Consider the following 14020-nt stretch of genomic DNA (forward strand, 5'->3'; position numbering starts at 1 on the left):
ATTTTGCAAAACTTTATTTTAATATGTCTATTTCTGCCAATGGATACATAAACACAACTGGTACATTGCATCATTTAAAATATTTGGGAAAAGCTCATTGTGTAGAAGTACGTCATTCATTCTTGTATTATAGTTTATAAATACCTGTGAAAGGGAAGAATTAAAGCCCTTCATAAGAATATTTTCTAATGTGAAATAATCAATCTATTTACCTGTTTACTACATTGAGATTTTTGCTTGGAAAAGAGTACATCTGTTCTTTATTCCATTACATGTGTGGTGTCTATTACACATAAAAAATGCACATCTGGAAAATCATCAGTGCATTTAAACTTGATCAGATACTAGGATAAATAAAAGTACCTCTTCTCTTACAAAGGTATTTAACATATACATGCATGCCTTTTAAAAATCTATGCTGTGATACCTAGAGTTATAGTTTATTCAGAATCAATTAAAAAAACATTTGAGCACCTATTATGTATCAGGCACTATTTAAAACTCTGGGATGTTATGCTAAACACTACCAGCATGATCCGTGGTAATATGTTATAGGGAGTTTCATTGTGACCTACTCTCTTGCTACTTATGAATGAACAAATGATGAACTGAGCTATTTTGGAATCCTTTGTATAAGTGGAACACTAAAATATTCTAAAGCTGTATAAATGAGTAAAATATAGTCACATGGTATGTTATATGTGCTTCATGTTATATTAATATCTATATTTGTTACATAGAGTGTAGAAAACCATGTTGCAGAAACATCTTTTTTCTCCTCCTTTAAGAGACCTACTGGTTAAGCCATGTTTCTTGACTGCACTTATGAGCTAGAAGTTTAAGTGTTTTCATTTATTAAAAATACCTGTGATCTAATGCCTATGTTTTAAATAGAATCACAAGGTATCAGTTTGGGTGCTTTCAACCTGCGAACCCCAAATACCTGGGACAGATCCCAGTTAATTTAGAAAGTTTATTTTGCCAAGGTTGAGGACACACGCCCATGACAAGCCTGAGGAGGTCCTGACGACATGTGCAGACAGTGGTCAGAGCACAGTTTGGTTTTATGCATTTCAGGGAGACCTGAGACATCAATCAACATATGTAAGATGAACACTGGTTCAGTCTGGAAAGGTGGGACAACACAAAGCAAACACAGGAGAACTCAAAGTGGAGAGGGGGTCCCAGGTCATAGGTAGATAAGAGACAAATGGTTGCACTCTTTTGAGTTTCCGATTAGCTTCTCCAAAGAAGGCAATCAGCTATGCTTTTATCTCGCTGAGCAGAGGAGTGACTTTGAATAGAATGCAAGGCAGGTTTGCCCTAAGCAGTTCCTAGATTGACTTTTCCTTTTAGCTTAGTGATTTTGGGGTCCCAAGATTTCTTTTCCTTTCACAAACCTAAATTAGCTGAATCAATAGGAGGACAGGTTTGCCCACACCATTGAAAACTCCAGTGTTAGCACTCTTCCAGCACAGGTGGATCAGATTGCTGGCTCTTCTTAACTTTCTCTGCTCTCTCCTTATGTGGATGGTAGGTTTGACACAGGCTGGCTTTCCTTGAGGTTGTAAGAGGGCCTCCAGCAGCACGGCTCTAGGCTTCCTCCTCCTTATATATAAGCAGTGGGGATTAGAATAGAGAATAGATGATGATAGCAAAATAAATTCCCACTGCTGTTCAACAAAGCAGCACATTTTCCTGAGTGATGGAGAAATGTATGTTCCTATAACACTCGCTGTTTAATTAAATGAGAATATTAAATAGTACTTTGACATTTTTAGAGGCAATACCACATTAATAGCTCCACATCAACATATGGAGAAACTTTTGAATCCTTCCCCCTGAACTTAGAGTTAGAGGGCATCTCTGGAAACTAGCCAGCCAAGACTTTCTGGAACGCCTTGAGGAAGGTACTCCTCACTACACAAGATGAATTATAGATCTGGAGTTGTGAAGTCTTGAAATGTTGCTTTCTTTTCTCTGGAAAATGCTTAAGCATATTGAATTAGTCCTTAGAGGTTATAATTCAGTTAACTGAGATGGCTGAATTTTGTCAGATTTATTCATTGTGCTTCATGTGTACAAATAGAAGGAAATCCCTCAACATACACCTTAACACTCATGTATTGGATTATTCTAAAATAGACATTGCCTATTAGTTAAATTTTATTCACCTAGGATGGGATGAAGATTGTCTGGAGACTGATATATTCAATAGCAGCCTTTTTTTTTTTTTTTTTTTTTTGATATCATGAAAAGAAGTTTTCTAGGTAATTAATTTGCATCAAAGACTTAAAAAGAAAATCACTGCTATATTTCTTTTATTTTTCCCCTAACCTAGATGACATGGCAGATAAGCAAGGGAAAAATTAGTAAATAGCACAAATTTCATCTTCATTTTTTGAATTTTAATAGTTTGAAAAGTCAAAATATTTAATATTAAAGTGCTAAATGTGAGGTTAGGAGACTAAGTGGCAGAATAAGGTTTAGTTTCAGAAATATTTTTTGATGATATTTGAAGAACCCTTATTGTGTGTCAAACTGTCATTGGGGTGGTATGGCCATCAAAACAAGGATCTGTTAAGTGGATAAAATGAGCACATTCATAAAAGGAGAAGAGCTAATGAACTTACCGTTTCTTCTAATTTAGAGATATTTGTGTTTTTCTTTGTGGAATTGTATGAAGGTGATTTGGAGACAGTTACAAATTTACATACCTAAAACCAGGGACCATTTTGAAAGAAAATTAAGATAAAAATGAGATATCAAATAGCCAAAAATCAACCAGAACAGACAAATGTAGGATAATCAAAGAAGAAAAAATTAAGAGAAAAGTCTATACTGAAAGCTTATACAAACCAATCTTGGGATGTACTTTTCTATAGCATAGGAAATACTTGATGCTTTTAATTTGGGATTCCAGAAATGGTGTGGTTTCCATGTTTTTATGGATTTATTTCACCTCAAATTTTTGTTCACTGCAGGCTCCTTTCTTCCTGCCTATTGTGATTACCCAATTTTCCCAGAGGGGTTGTTGAAAATGAGAGGAAAACAGGCCTAGCAATCATCTTGGATCATGTCCAGAAAATGTTTTTAGTCCTTGGAATACATGGAGGGTGCCACTCCAAGCCTTGTAAATGCAGCTTGGGAAAATAAATATGCTTAGCGTATTCACTCTGAACACGAAAGCACAGTGTGGTTAACAAAAGGAGTATTGCAGAGTATGCCAAAACATAGGAAACATAAACATTTCCATTCAGATTTGTTATCTTTACCCATGAACTGGGGCACTGTAGAACAGGACAGTTTGCATACCAACATACCACAGCTGAAAGACCTCGGGCTCCAAAAGCCAACAAAACATCATGTCCAAGAAGTCTCTGAGGATCTAAGTACAAAATGAGCAGTGCAAAAGTAGCAGGGCTAGTGGTGTCTTTTGAGAGTGACATTCTGCAGCAATTAAGATTCCATACCTAATATTGTTTACTTAATTCACAACCCCAGAATACAAAAGAAAAGTGACATTCAGAATCTGAAATGGGATGATCACAGTATACATGTTTTGAGTCCTTCCTTGTTTGCTGGAGAACAATAAAGAGGAGAGACACTTTCATAAAGACAGGGCTCATAACTAAACCTACCTAGGAAAGTTAGAAGGATGAAAGGTTGCTTTCTGCATAACCACAAGATGAAGTATTTTATCAAATCCATTGTAATTGCTCCATAATGTGAAGCAAACTTTAAATGCTGCTACTTAAGTGTCAGGGCTAAAATGAAGTTTAAGGGATAAGTCAGACCTCTCTATTATTCAAAATTTAAATGTGGAAATTCCAAAGGGAAGGCTTTACTCTACTGCTGATAAGTTTGCAATGTTTTTTTTTTTTTAATTCAAGAAGATAACCAGCTATCACAAGGACACATACAGGACAGTTGAAGGATTTCAATGTTTTAGGATGATTCTGAATTTCTAAGATATTTGTCTCATGTATTATAATAGTCTGCCACTTTTCATTGTCTGAATTCTAATATTTTCTAGAATATACTCATGTAAACATGATATAAAACAAAGTGATTTAAATAATTCATAACATTTCCAGAAAAAAACATTTCTGGAAGTTTTATATATATTTTACATATATACATAAATGATATATATTAACAATGTACAAAACACACATATATGTATTTTTTTTACAAAGTAATATATAAGGCTTTGTTAAAACCAAAAATGCATTTAGTGTAAGATGTTCCCACTGTTAATTCTATAGATGCTTAGAAATCTTAAGAATATGTGTCAAGTTACTAGAACAGATTCATTTGAGAAGTAGCACTCCAAACTAAACTTGTTGGTCTCTTAGAACTCAGAAAACTGAAGCTTGTCCAAGAGCAAAACCTTCCCTTAAGGTTTCTGAGAACCAACCTGGAAAATGATGTTATGGTTTCACTATAGGAGTTGATAGATTGTTTTACATTCCTTTGAAACTATTAGCAGAAGCTGCTGTGCCACTCAACTGCGTGGTTTGTGCCAAATAATTCTGTGAAGTCTCAGGGCAGAATGATCACTTCTCTATTTAAAAAAAAAAAAAAAAAACAAGAAAGGTATCAGAGATGTATTATTTCCTGTGTTTTTTTAAAGTTATTTCTGTATGCTTCTTAGAAACTTCACCCCACAAGCTTTAAGAAAAAATGTAATCAGGCATGCTTCTGTGTCCCTGGAAAACATTTGTGTGTGTGTACACATGCATGTCTGTATATGCATTTCAGTCTTTTAGGAAGCTAATGCCCAAGCTTATTTATTTTATTTTATTTTTAAGACTCCACTTTAGGGACTACCTTTTTAGTCCAGGGCTATCATAATATTTCTCAGAACTAAAATTTGTGGTACCCTTAATTACAATGAATTTTTTTATCCTTCTGCCTGGTAAAATTCCAAATTAATTAATAGCTATTTTTTTTTCTCAACGTTTAAACAATGTGGTACTCATCAACTAAATGCTTGTTTTGCCTATGAATTATTGATTTTTTTCCTGCTATTTCATCACACCATGTTTTGAGACCTAGTTATTCTTTTACCTAAATGTTTCTGTTTTTCTCTAATAATTTCCTATCTACTGTATGAACACAATTTACCTAACTATGCTGACCATGACATTTCCTTATGTTTCTTACCATCATTTAAATGTTGACTAATTTTTTTTCCTACTTAGAGAATTGTTTTTGCAAACTGTTCAAGTAAGAATTAGGTCTGCCCACATTTTCAGATGGCCTGTAAAATTTGCATATTGATTTGGCCATGCCCACATGAGAATTATCTACATATACAGAAGTGCTCTCTTTAATGTTACAAGCATGACTTCTATTAAACATATAGGTAAGATGATTTTCTACTTTTAATGGAGTGTGTTTGTTTTTATCCTGGCTTTTGATTCATTAGTCCATGTGGTTTAAGTCTAAACAAAATTATTCTGATATTCAGAATTTCACCTTTAATAATGCTTTTGAATTTTCTTTTAAAGGTGATATTAGAAATCTCCATTTCAGTCTTTCAACATTTCACTGGCATTACATGATGCTCTTGTCTTTTGCAATTTAATATTCAAATTACATAGATTTTTTATTACTGCATGTGAAGTCCTTCCTCAACTTACAAAGCAGTTAGAACATACTAATACTTTAATACTTCTTTAAGTAATGAGCTAGCAACTGAAAATGTTCATATATTACATATATATAAGCATAAGTGTGTACAATGTGCCTAAATGTTTGTATGTATAAATCTCCATGATTAGTATTTCCTAAAGACTAAAGTGATAAATGTTGCCTAGTTTTACATTGGTAGCTAATGTTATGAGATAGTTCATAGGTCGGTAGAATGAGATTTTATGTTTTATTTAACCTAAAATATTCTGTTGATTGCCACCGACATATGTTCACAGTTCATTGTTTGTTGTGTCTAGATATTGTTTTGCTCTTAATGTAATAATCAGGTTAAAATTATTCAACTTGTGCAAAGATTTTGGGAAAAATATGTAAAATTAGATTTTGATCAAGGATAAATGTATCCTTTTTTTTTTTTCTTTTAAGAAAAGAGTATAAGTCCTTCAGTCAGTCTGTTTGGGTTACAGCCCTTGTTCTGCCAAATAATAGCTGTGTGAACTCAGCTAGTCATCTAAAGAGCCTAGCAAGGAGGCCGAGGAAGGCAGATCACAAAGTCAGGAGATTGAGACCACCCTGGCTAACACAGTGAAAACCATCTCTACTAAAAATACAAAAAATTAGCTGGGCATGGTGGCGGGCACCTGTAGTCCCAGCTACTCGGGATGCTGAGGCAGGAGAATGGCGTGAACCCAGGAAGAGGAGCTTGCAGTGAGCAGAGATGGCGCCACTGCATTCCAGCCTGGGCGACAGTGAGACTCCGTCTCAAAAAAAAAAAAAAAGAGTCTAGTGAGGGATGATTAGTCAGCAAGGTAATAAATGTGAAATACTTAGCTCCACACATGACAGGTAGTGAGCTTCTATTATGTGTTAACTGTGTTATTGTATGATCATCTTTGTAATTTATGAGACTTTGTTCACCCATTCAGTCTAGAATTACAATACAAGTTATACTAAAATGCTTCTTTTCATTTGCTGAACTGTTAAAAAAAAAATCACTTAATTTTCTTTTAAATGGTATCTACTACTATAAGATTTTCTTGTGTCTGTATATAACTTTACATTTTGAAGTTTAAATCTACTATCTGATCTTCAGCTTAAAGGTAAGTAGACTTTATAGGTTATCCCATTTAACAAGAAAGGACAACAGGAATACAATGATTTTTATGTCTTGCCTAGTTCACAAATCCTATTGCTAATAAAGGAATCACATGGGTCATGTGATTCCTCTTCCAGAACTCTTGTCATGCATCTGTCATTTGCTTCTCAAATATGTTGCAATATTTGTTACTCAACTTACTGTACTCTTCCTCTTTTATTTCACAAGTGTTACATTCCATGAATCAGCTTATCCAAAAGTACTGTTAAAAGGATTTTTTTTTAACTATACAAATGCTAAATGAAAGTTTATTTATTTATTTATTTATTTATTGTATTCTCAAAGTGGATAAAGGCTTTCAAAGCGTAATACAATCCTCAACAGGAAATGACTCAAAGTTTATGGAATAAAAATGTAAACATTTCTGTAAATTACACATACAAACAAAAAAGTAAAAATTGTCAAAATAAAAAAAAATTTGTCAAATGTCTGAAGACTATTTTCCTACTAATTATTAAGAAAGGGGCAAAGCAATTTATGGGAATAAAAAAGGTGAAAAGGATATTGTTACAAATGTTTAAAATAAAAATGGCAGCAGGACATCATGGCTCACGCCTGTAATCCCAGCACTTTGGGAGGCCGAGGCAGTCGGATCACGAAGTCAGGAGATCGAGACCATCCTGGCTAACACAGTGAAATCCCGTCTCTACTAAAAATACAAAAAAATTAGGTGGGTGTGGTGGCAGGCACCTGTAGTCCCAGCTACTTGGGAGGCTGAGACAGGAGAATGGAGTGAACCCGGGAGGTGGAGCTTGCAGTGAGCCAAGACCTCGCCACTGCACTCCAGCCTGGGTAACAGAGCGAGACTCCATCTCAAATAAATAAATAAATAAATAAATAAATAAATAATAAATAAAAATAGCTAATATACTTTAGAAAATTATAAAATTACTGAGGGAAGGTTAACACACACTTAACGTGTGTTACTTCTGAGGAATATAATTGGGGATTGATCATTTTATACTTTTCTATAATTTTCAATATTTCTTTCTCTCCATACTTAATACATTTTCTAAAATAAAATTGTGCATAATAGCCAGTGATGGCCATGGCAATTATCTGTTGTTGTTTTTGTTTTTGTTTCGTGAGACAGAGTCTCACTCTATTGCCCAGGCTGGAATATAGTGGTGCAATCTCAGCTCACTGTAACCTCCGCTTCCCAGGTTCAAGTGATTTTCCTGTCTCAGACTCCTGAGTAGTTGGGATTACAGGCATGTGCCAACACACCTGGCTAATTTTTGTATTTTTAGTGGAGAGAAGATTTCACCATGTTAGCAGGCTAGTCTCGAACTCCTGAACTCAAGTGATCCACCCACCTTGGCCTCCCAAAGTGCTGGGATTACAGATGTGAGCCACCAAGCCCAGCAACAATTATTTGTTAAACAAAAACTGTGTCAGGCTCTGTGCTAAATCCTTCATATTATCACTTTTAATCTTTACAGCAATTCTGTGAGGGAGATATTTCTACTATGTTTAAGAGAGGTTAAAGTAGTTAGCAATAAGTCATATACTTAGGAAGTGATGAATTACAAATTCAGACTCAGATTCCATTCATTTTCCTAGCAGATGTTCTTAATCCAAATCAAACCATTGCATATCCATGGTATGAACAAGCAGCATAATAGTTTCTCATTTCCACTCATTCTCACTACTTGTAAACCGTTATTATGGTTATAATAGTCTTGTGTGTGTCTGTTTATTCAACTTATTACCAACTATGGGCTTGTTCTATAATATGGAGGTTCAGTGGTGAATTAAACAGAGAAGCATCCCCCTCCTCAAAAATACAACATTCTAGCAGGTGCAAAGACAGGACAAAAGCAAAAGTCAATTGGCAGAATTTCTTTGATGGTGATAAGTGACCTGTGGAAAATAAAGCAGAGAATGGAGAGGGGAGGAGGCTTGTAGGAAGTGGGGGTGATGAAATGGGGAGGGTTGAGTGCCTAGTAATTTTCAGGCTCCTGTCAAGTATTGTACACTTCTCATCTCAGCTCTTATTATTACTCTTTTATTGTTTTCTCTATTCTTTGATTATGAAAATGAAAGCAATTAATATTTTAATTAACTTGATTGTGGCAATCATTTTACAGTGTATACACATGTCAAAATGATTCATACCTCGATAAATCTGGAAAAAGAAGAACAAGCAGTTAACTTCCAATTGCAAGTCAATATAACTAAGACCCGGTAGCCTGAGGATTTAAACTTACATCCTTCCGATTTCTAACCCTATGTGATCTCCCACCAAAAAAAGAAGATTTGTGTCTAAACTGACTGAAGTAGATTGAAAATTATATATCCTGTCATTCTAATAAGTTAATCTAGTGTTATAGTGGATTTACATAAAGGTATATGCACACATAAAACACATCCCTTCATAATATAGTGGGTGCACAGTCTTTTAAAAAATGAAAACCCCAACACTCTTTACTCTAAAATAGGCACAGCATTTTATTGTGTTATTGTTTAAGGTATATATTTTTCTCAAAATCCACAGTGGCAGATTTGACTCAGCTATGTGCTTTCGGGTCTTGTATGCTAAGCTACTCAGGAACTGTTGTCTATGGGATTGAACACTTAACAGCTGTCTCTGGGAATGTAAATTTGATTCTTTGGACTACTCATGGGACTCTGTGACATTTTCCTCTCCAGTGACAGCAGATTTGAATGGCATTAGGCTACTGATTAAATAATACCCAAGTAAGTTTAATGTCAACTTAGGCATCTATTTTGCATGTATTTTTTTCTGAAATATCTTTCTCTGATTGTGATCATATTTTCATTATACTTTAGTCTTTTGCTATGTTTAAAATATGCTTTTTTAAATTGGTCTTATCTGAACCCTTGTGTTGGTAAGCTCTTTCTGAATTGTCATATTAGAGTGTGAATGCGTAAGAATTAAGATTGAGAAATAAATATATCAAAGTAGCCTAAATACAAAATAGCTATCTACAAAATATTCTTAACCAAAATAATATTCGTCTTTATACTACCATTTTATGTCGTGCCACCAAGAAAAAAGGTCACAGTTATTTAAGGGAATTACCTTCTTAAGTTTCATGAAATCTCTGTGAGTTACTCTTTTCTAACTGAAAGAATACATTATAAAGAGATTGCATACAGTCATTTTTACTTAATCCTAATTAAGTAAATTAGTCTCAGGTCTGAGACTTGAAAACAAAGTAATAGACTTACAATATTTTTATGACTTCTTATTTTTTAGATAAATGTGTCAGTAAAAAATTCCTCGGGGAAAAAAAAACAATGCTCGAGGAGGAAAGAGTGTTTGGAGGAAAGAGTGTTTGGGGTTCTTTTTCAGTTGTGAAGCACTACTTGCGAATGAAAGGATTCATTGTGTGCCTTACATGCCCAGAAAAGACAGCATGAGCATTCTAACTATAAGGACTGGTTTAAATATGATCTAATGAACTAAATATATTTCTGCCTGTTATTCTTAGGTTGCTTTACTTCTAAGGTTGTTTGAATGCATTTATCCAGCTATCCTATCAAATATATGCCAGGTTAACCCTGCAAAGGTTTTCCTGTATGATTCTGAGAACAGGGTCTTGATAGTGAAGGTTCTTTCCCCAAAGTGCAAGGCTTTCTATTTTGATTCAATATCAACATAATACTTTTTATGAAAGTGATTTAAGTACTTTTTTATATTAAAAGATTATCCTCACTAGTAATTCTACTTAGATATATTTCGGTTGAAGAAATTTAAGTAATTTATTTTTTGTAGGAGGACTGTGCTGTGATCATGAAGTTTTTGCAAAACTAACAGAAATGATAAACAGTTAAGAATTCCCAGCTAGAACAATAGGCTATTTCCTTTTTGAAAGTCAGTTTGTCATCTTTGCTGATTGACAGTCTCCAATTGTTTTCAAAATTATTAGTCTCACAGTATTTCAGAATTACACTGTATAAAAAGTACATTAAATTTAAACTTAATGAAATAAGTTTTACAAGCTCAGTCAAGACAGGGAAGTGAGAATATGATTATTCTTCTCAATTTACTCTTTTCGCCCCCGGTCTCAGTTCAGCCTCTGAGAATATGTTAGGGAAAGCTCAGCAAGTGAGTTCCCTTTGTTTTTCTGGCCTCTGACTTAGTTGGATGGAAAATGGCCAAAAAAAAAAAAAAAAAAAAAAAAGTAATGCTGAATATCTCAGATATAGGTAATGGGTCTTCACCAGAACATAAAAATAGACTCTTATTAGCCATATCAGTAATGTGCTATGTGGGGATTTTTTTTTTCTTTCAGTTCCTCTGGTAACAAACCACACACTGGGATCTAACATTGTAGAGTGCTTTTTTTTTGCTTTTTTTTTTTTTGAGGGGGGAGGGGGGTGTGGTTGCATATTTAAACTCTCACACATTTATGTAATGAGGACTGCAGTGTAGGACTTTTCTGCAGAATACCATTTGATCCTATTAAGAATTGTCCAAATGTTGGAGCATTTGATTGAAAAATCCGTCTTAGCCATTTTAAAGGTAAGTTGTATGATTTTTCTTTAAATAAAAAAGATTAAGGGATTTTTCCCATCACCCAGATGATGGGAGATGACACTACCGTATAAATACTCCTAAGAAGTTATATAACAAGGACAGGAAAAAGGGTAGTAACTGTTTGCTTAGTCACTAGGCTTTATCTAAAAATCAGGTTTGCATTATTTTCAAGTTATCAATCTTCCTATATTTTATGCTTAAAAAGTATTAAAACCATACCCAATGGCATTTCACATCGTATGTATAAGTTGATATTTGAAGTGATTTACAATCCAATTAGGATTATTATAAAACTTTCATTTTATACTTAGGCTATTTATACATGATGTTTAAATGATGAAGATCATTATAATGCAGACCAATATAATGAGGTTAGATGTTATAAATGACTTACAGCTCTTATGTCAACATGTTCTCTAATATGCAATTGTTAACTACTTATCAGTTTACAGAGTCATTAACTTGTTTAATTTTCAATCTGAACTGCACAACTTTTGGTGTACCTGACTTGCTCTACATGATCAAATGCAATGTGTATTTTGGATATGTGCTTTTTAAGTGCTTTTCTGTAATGAACAAAGATATTGTCATTGCTACTGGGAATAGCAAAGTATATTACTTTTACATAATCTGAAATTTAATTCAGTGTAGATTAGTAGAATAAAAATAAATCAAAATTAATGTTTATTTCAATTCAGGAAGCTTATTACAAATAGTACTGAATTATTAGATGATGATATCAAGTTGAAGTAAAGTATAAATCAATTTGGAGGAATTAACTAAAAGCCTCAAATTAATTATATTAACTAAAATTATAAATAACTATAAATGGCATAAATTCTCTAGAGTACATCCCAGTTTCTGAAATCAAGTAGCATATTGAAACCTGTTTTGTAAAGATTTTCATGTACTTTTTAGTCTTTTTCTGTGTAGTTTTAAGTCAGTAATGTGTGTTGAAGCTAAGAAAACATTGCTTTAAATATTAGTTCACAAGGAAACCAAAATGAAATATTTAAAAATGTTTGTTATACAAAAAGTCCAGTGGTCCTTTGGAGTTTATACGAAAATAAGAAATCAAGTAGAAATCTTTTAATTTACCAGGCTCATTAGTGAACCATAACAATAAACCAAACAGAGAACCATCAGATAATGGGTTAGCCTGGGAAGAATATTAATTACAATTGCAGGTACTTGCACAGAGTGTACTGAATTTGGAATTCACCTCAGAAGTTATAGTTGCCAACCTATTTTTCTCTTAGGGAATTTTTTTTAACCTTGTTTACTTCAACACATTTGAATCCTGCATGTGTATGTATTTCCTGTGTGTTTCCTGAAAAGGAAAGTTTAAGATAATTCTGTAACTATCACATAGTTAATTCTGTAACTATCCTCAGATCTAATCAGGAGATGTTTTTGTTCACTGGCCCAAGATGTGGCTAAAACTTGCAAGTAACATTGTTCTAAACTATTGGCTGTCTTTCCATTTGCATATTTTTAATTTCATACATATATGATCACATTTCATTATAATCTGTTTTGCAAATAATCATTTCTACTTTTGTAAAATATACACATTTATTAGATTTTTAAAACACTTGGCCAATATTAAATGCCGTTTTACTATTATGGCTTGAAATGACACTTCATAGTAATATTTCAAAATTACAATAACATTTTCTATAATAGAAATATTTATACATTATTTTACTTCATTTAACACTTGCAGCCTTCTTTGATGTAAATAAACTCATTTTAGAGAAAACTGTATCACAGACAAACTTCAATACTAACACCCAGAACTGAATCTACATTTCTTGGCTTCAAGGCCCAACATTTTTGGCATTACAAACCTTATAGTGTCTGTTTATAGTGGAATTTGGGATGTGGAAAAAAGACATTAGCATTCTTGTCTAAGGTTCAAAAATTAAGAATGGGTCTAGATAATACTCTTTAAGTCAGTATGAACTTAAAAGAATAATTTCAAACCTGCAGTAATCCCTGGTTCATGAGTCTTTAAAAGATGGGACTTGTTCTAGAAGGATCCCAAGTATAATATATAAAGTCGAGTTTATTTATTACATTAATTTTTTAAGACTACCATCAAAACAAGTTTCAAATTGCAATATTTGAGAAGTATATAATTTTATATTACAGATGTCTATCAAGTTTTTTTTCTGTTATACATTTTTACCTTCATATATTCTGATAGGATGGAAATGGACATGAGATAACTTCAGTAAGATAAGGTATAGGAGATTTCCTAGTCCAGTTACTTGAAAATTATTTGTGGAGCCCATGGGTTCTTTGGAGATGACTCAGAGCCCGAGTGAAGTGTACCTGGAAAAGGGAAGAGGCACAGTTTCTGCTCCTTTCTTTTACCAAATAGCTCTTCTTTGAACTATCTTTGTATATTGGTATTGTGCATAAAATTTACCTTGAAAGGAGAATTCTATCTCTAAACACAATTTTGTAAAGAGTTACCTAATGACTTTATGTTGATGAAACATAATTACAGTTAAGTGATTGTTTTACACCCATTTCTACTACCTTGAATTTGAATCTACATTTTTACTCGTGTCTAGGGAACTGTGTCTTTATAAATATACATAGTCATGATAAGAATCTGAATAAAGTTTAATTTTAAAAACTAACTTCTATACTTACGTAAACTGTTGAATGAATTCCCCCAAGTCCTACAA

The 14020-nt window shown here is 33.4% G+C and overlaps 1 protein-coding gene across 4 annotated transcripts in view; it reads left to right on the forward strand.

Moving 5' to 3' along the window:
* CD36 (CD36 molecule (thrombospondin receptor)) overlaps positions 1-14020 on the forward strand; it is a 79941-nt gene that overhangs the window by 28394 nt on the left and 37527 nt on the right. For 2 of the 4 annotated variants that reach the window (XM_011986100.1, XM_011986098.1), the window contains exon 1: positions 11004-11306. The exons of the other annotated variants lie outside the window; for them this stretch is intronic. The gene's annotated coding sequence lies outside the window, so the exon portion shown is untranslated. Of the gene's footprint in view, positions 1-11003; positions 11307-14020 lie in introns of those variants that run through there. 4 annotated transcript variants of the gene reach the window in all.

The sequence above is a fragment of the Mandrillus leucophaeus genome, unplaced genomic scaffold (assembly GCF_000951045.1).
Source record: "Mandrillus leucophaeus isolate KB7577 unplaced genomic scaffold, Mleu.le_1.0 Scaffold293, whole genome shotgun sequence".
Classification (NCBI taxonomy): domain Eukaryota; kingdom Metazoa; phylum Chordata; class Mammalia; order Primates; family Cercopithecidae; genus Mandrillus; species Mandrillus leucophaeus.